The following is a 6,033-nucleotide window of genomic DNA, read 5'->3' on the forward strand; positions in this document are numbered from 1 at the left end:
TAGACACGATGAGGAACAAACATGAAGAATTACTGCTTTAACACCGATGCTCGGGATATTGAGGACCTTGACGATCTTCATAGGTTGTATATTGTTGAAGACTTCTGCGTTGCTGTGTCCTCGATCGATTGTCTGTGATCGTGGTTTCTCGCCTACGCCCTGTATGGGTTTAGTCGTTACATTGTATCCTGATTTTTTTCTCGTCTCAGCTATGCGATCTCGTTAATTTATTAATCAGAATTATCCAGTCTTCTAATCAAAGAAATAAAAAGCAGTAGAAGTTGTCCTTGTCTGTTTTCGTTGAATTTTTCATCTATCGTAAAATGTTTCTCCTCTCTATCTTCTTGGTGTAACGACCTATTAAGTCATGCTTGTCATTCCTGGCTTACTAGACTTATTTTACCACGTAGCCGGATAGTCAGTCTTTACTACGGGAGATTGGTCCGGATGGGATTTTGGTCCGGTCCGTTCGTGTGCCGCCCGGGCCGCCCTAGGTTATATTTGACGGTTTAAAGCCATACAAACCGACAAATGTATCTTATTGTTCTAATTACACAAATATCAGACCTATATTGTGTTGGTCTAACAACAACTGAACAGCGGAACTCGCGCTAGTAGTAAAATAATCTATGACCGTGTTACATCCGTACCACAAACGCTAACGAGAAGATCGTTTGCTATCAAAACAACTTCGGGTGTGTCATGTCAGTTTTTAGGCAACTCGAAATTCCACCACGTTATTTATTTTTCATTGCTTTGTGATTTGTTGAAAAAATAATCACCGGCGCCGACAAGTGTGAACATTTTTGGTGCTGTTGACATTGATGCGCTCGCCACCACCATGTGCTAGCGATATTTTGGTTATATTGTCTAAACGTAAGCAGGTGGATTGATCAGAAGGAAGGATGTTGTAAATTATGGTATTTGAAAATGCGTATGCTTTATTTAAGTATTAGGAGCTACTGCTAAGTTACTATTAGCTTGAGGATGTATTGTACACTTCTTCTTAATCGGTACAACGACCTCAAGAGGACTAGGCTTGTCAGTTCTGGCTTTCTTTATCTCTACGGGGATAGTCAGCCAGGCGTACCAGGGGTTGGTCCGGATGAGATTTTGGAACGCTCATTTTGTGTGAAGATCAGCACCGCTAGCAGTACACCACTAGGTCGCCCCATATTTGAACACTACTGTAATTAAATGACTATGTACAATTATACTAACGCTAAATTAGGGAATGGAACAGCTTCCAAAATACATTGACATAGTGATTCTATCTTATATCTGTACAGTATGTCTCCGTGTTTACGACAATGATAAAAATAATAATAAATATTAGTTATGATTTGTTTGCTTACACAATCATAACCCTACCCTACCCCACCCATTCTACCAGCCTCATACGAACTCTGCAAGGATCATACGAAGGGTGCGCTGTTGTGTTATGTGTTTTGCCCCGTTGTAAAGGACCGCTAGTGAGCATGAAACCAAACACACTACAAAAGGCTCGACGAAGGTTCAATCACTCACGCCAATGACATTGGACATTCGCCTGGTGCAGGAGGACGGCGCAGTTGAAGTGCGCTTTGCGGCACACACTCAAATTACCCGTGGGCAATTTTACTACCGCACAGCAACGCATTAGCCAGCGCCCTGTTCAGCCGTGCGTCGGAGGTATGGCGGTCGGGTAATAAAATCCCGTAAAATGACATTACTTTCACCTATAAAACTGTCTCCGCCGGTGCTGCCGCCGGGACATCCGTCATCAATCTGGAAAAGGAAATTGTTGGTGACTGGTGCGCGCATTGCTGGCAGGCTGGCACCGCGGTTCCTTTGGCACATTTGCCCGCGACACCGACCGTGGCGTACTTTTTGAGTCGCTCTGGATTGGTGTGTTCAACCGATTCAAGGGCACCTCGGTAGATGGAATTTTTGTTTTTTTGTTTTTGGGTTCGGGGAAAGCCGAAAACCCAGAAATCTCTGGAGAAACGGTACCATCTAAGTAATTGTGAGTTTCCCCGCTTTTGGGTGGTATTTAAAAACACCAAATATTTCCCTGGAAGTAGTTAAATCATTTCCCGAGCGCGATACTCGCCGACATGAGATTTTACGAGCCTGGAGGCCAAACCATTTTCCCGGCATAGAGTTCCCGGGTACTACATGGAAATGGGCCACATTGCCCTTCCGTTACTCCGGCCAGACGAATGGAACCTGCTGCTGGTGCCCGAGACTCGCAGTGCTCTGGATAGCCGGTTACGCGACGATCGGATATAAATGAGGGCAATAAAAATGTAACAAACCGTACACGATCTCTTAACGATCGGTTTCGATCGGTGCTAGATTGTTGTTGATGGCAACGAGCAGTATTGGAAGTGTCGGCAAAAGTGAGGCTGTTGAATTTTTGTACGATTTCGAGGAAGATGTCTTAAGTATTTACTCGCCACCAGTGTGACATGACACCAGATCACCAATTAATTAGTGGGACATCCGACGTAAAAGATGGCCAAAAACAGAAGAAACACTTCGGGCGATCTTGCTGTCATGTCTATTTAAACAAATTGCTGCAAGATCATGCACTTGATTAGCACGACGAAAGCTTATCAATAATGTTCACAACACTAATTTTCTTTTGCAACAGCTATGCGTAGAGGAAATGAGTTTTCTCTGCTCAATTTTATTCTCTCCTATTCTTCTAAACCTCAGCCAGACGGCAAGGAGACGTCAACAGTAAACCCGTCGGCATTTTTTTTTTTAAACCACCACTAAATCCAGTACGCTGGCCGAAATCTTTGGCGGTATGGGAAAAATGTGATCTGTTTACAAATCACTTCCCAGAAATCGCATCGTATGCCCCGGAGACGACGGCCAGCTATCGGATGCGATCGTTTTGGAACGCACGCCTAGCACGCTAAAAGGGCACCGTGTTTGATGGGTTTTTTTCCCCCGTCCGTCCTTCGGCTCGCGGGCGGATGCACTGGAGAACGCAGAGAACCAAAATCTAGGCGACGGGTGTTTCCGTGTACTTGAAGCCCTGTTTACGACTTCTTAAGATGCTGACGTCAAAATATGTCAATTAACCGTTTAAGTCGGCACCCATACTTTCGGCACGTTAATCTTGCGCTGCGAGGGAAGGGGCATTTTAAGCGCAATCGATTCGGTACTGGGCCGTCGCCGTGAGACAAACGGTGACAACTTAGGCCTATGATGATGGTACAAGCATAAACATGATTGATCTTTGATGAAGCCATGAAACTGGCTAATGGTTTTTTACGAACGGTTATGGCAGAACGAGAGAGAGAGTGTAGTACAATTTTTACTACACATTCTGCCCATCCCATTCGCTTCCTGTACAGTGTGTGTTCGGACCTGTTCGAAACGATTTAATGGACTCAATCGATATTTATTGGAAATTGAAATATTTATAACGCTCGTTTAAATGATAATAAAAGCAAAGCTGATTGGAGTGTAAAACAGATCGTTTGGGGATTATGTTATAATGGATCGGTTGTAACAACACATGATTTGCAACAAACATATTTTGTTTCTTTTGTGAATAAAATATGCTTGAATTAAAGTTTAAACTCAACAAGATGTTAACATAGAAGTAAAATAGAAGTAATTAGATAAATTTGTGTTTAAATACTATCGTCACAATACGATGCAAAAAAAGATGATTTTATATACGGATTGCATAATTTTAGGCGCATTTCTATTTTTCAAATTTGTTTACAGACTGGTTATCCTTTGCAATGAGATGAAATGCAATCTTTTTTAACATAAACACTTATATTAAGTTCTTTTTTTTTAATTAAGAGATTAGTTTAAGGGAAAGTACTTTTAATCATTATTTTTTTCAAATAAAGGGTGTAAATGAATTTTTAAAAAGTTATTCAATTTAACAAATGCTTACATATAACTTAACCAAGTCGGCTCTTTGCTAAATGACGACAAATGTGCTTGTGCTTGGCAAATTTTTAACTCCACTTTGTTGATTAACGATCGTACCGGGCAGAACCAGTGGATGAACAACCTTTTCCTTAACAAAAGCACCAACAAAAAAATACCGATCGTCGAAACCGATCATCGGTGTGTGGAAATGTAAACCATAACAAGGCAGAACAAATATAATACGTGCGTTACGAAAAGATCAAAGTGTGTGGCATACGTTTTTACGATCGTTTGTGGCCCATAAAAATGCACGTGTGAGTGTTTAACATCGGCGAAATATTCAGGCAGCAACCAAACGGGGCCATTGCGTTTAGCAATGAAAAGGTGGGCCTTTTTCACACATATATACACCCGACCGGAGACTGCGGAATGAAAAGGCATGCGCCTTTAGATGATCCTTTCGCCGTGGTACGTTTCCTTTCCTTCTGCCCACCATGCCCACCAAGCGACTGCTGCGGATCGGTCACTGAGACTAGGGCACCCTGGGGGGGCCCAGTTTTATCGCTTACCAGAAACCAACGATCACCGATCTTCACCACCACACCAGCAATGGTGTAAAATTCAAAACAAACAAACAATCGATCAAATAAATAGAGAGAAAAATCAGCCTTCCGTCAAGGAATTTTGCGGCACGGTCTTTTAAATCGTACCGAAACCGTTTACGCTGCGGTAACGAGGATCGGTAAATATCGATCGCCATCGTTTCTGGTGAGGAAATGCAGCTAATAAACCCGTTGCGTTCACTGTCAGGCGGTGAAAAGAATAGAAAACAATAATTTCAATACCCGCACACCGCACGCCAAAGGGAAACCGGAGCTCATTGTGCCCCGATGTTGGGGATGAGGATGTATTTCCCCATCCGCAAGGAAAACGATACGCATCCAACATGTAAACCATGTAACAGTGGACCGCAGGCTGCCGTGGCCACGAAACCACCCAAATCGAAGTCAATAAAATTGGAGGTAAAAATTGAACCAAATGGTTGAAATTGGAAAACACACAAACAATCGTTTAACCGATTTTAACTGTCCGCTTCCGTTCCCGAACTGGTCGTAAGGGTGTGTTTTTTTTTTGCTGCTGCTGATGATGATGATGTTGATGCTGCGGGAAGAGAAAAATCGGTTCCATTTTCCACCGATTGGAGTAAACGTTGGTACAATATGCGTTCGTTTGGAACGTGTGAACAATACGCCGAATCGAATCGAATGTAGCAATTTCACATTGTGTTCTGACCCGAGGAGTAGGGAGCTTGTAACGTACAGCAGAATGAGATGTGTGCCTATGCGTTAGACGTTTTCCGAATTGGATGCTTGATGCTGTTTGGAGAGTGGAAGAACACGCTGATGACGTGTCAATGTAGTGCGGTCGTGTAGTCATCAGCATTGGTTTGGTTAATTAAATGAGATGGATGGCGACGTACGAAGGTTGAAGCGTGAAAGAGGTACAGAATCGGTTTGATTTTATTGAGGATTAAAGCGATCGATAATCGGTGCGATTTATGTGGTCTGTATGACGGTTTCCAATACGGTCTTGTTGATTTAGTAAACGAGCATAGCTGTGGCTGTTGTGGGCCCAACGGTAATGAAAGCGAGCAACTCGTCAGATAAGGCATTTTTGTGGCAACTGTACTTTGTTCTATGACGTGTCTTCTAAGCGTCCATGAGGTTCGAGAGATAAAATGCTGCTTTGTCAGACTGAAATATGCTCTAGTTGAACATGAGTAGGTGCAGGAGATATCGGATAGGAAATAGACAACAAAACAAATAAATTTTCTTATTAGGCAGCCAAAGAACGTCAAGCCAAAGAATGATAATGTCCAGTTTTGAGATCAGAAGAGATAAGAACAAGTTTCAGACCCAAGGACTCTATCGCGAAAAAAAATCTTTCTTCGATTTGTAGGATTACTCGACTAAATCGCAGTGTCTTAGGAATTGGACTGAGGATCATTACGACAAAGACGAAGTACTTGTTTGCTGAAGACTCTTACCGTGATAATGAACACTGGCAAGCATAGTATTAGTAACTAGCCACTATTTAGAAATAGTGGGCGATCTGTGTTTTCCAAACGTCAAGAAGAGTTAACAGGAC

This window comes from Anopheles moucheti, chromosome 3 (assembly GCF_943734755.1).
Source record: "Anopheles moucheti chromosome 3, idAnoMoucSN_F20_07, whole genome shotgun sequence".
NCBI classification, from domain to species: domain Eukaryota; kingdom Metazoa; phylum Arthropoda; class Insecta; order Diptera; family Culicidae; genus Anopheles; species Anopheles moucheti.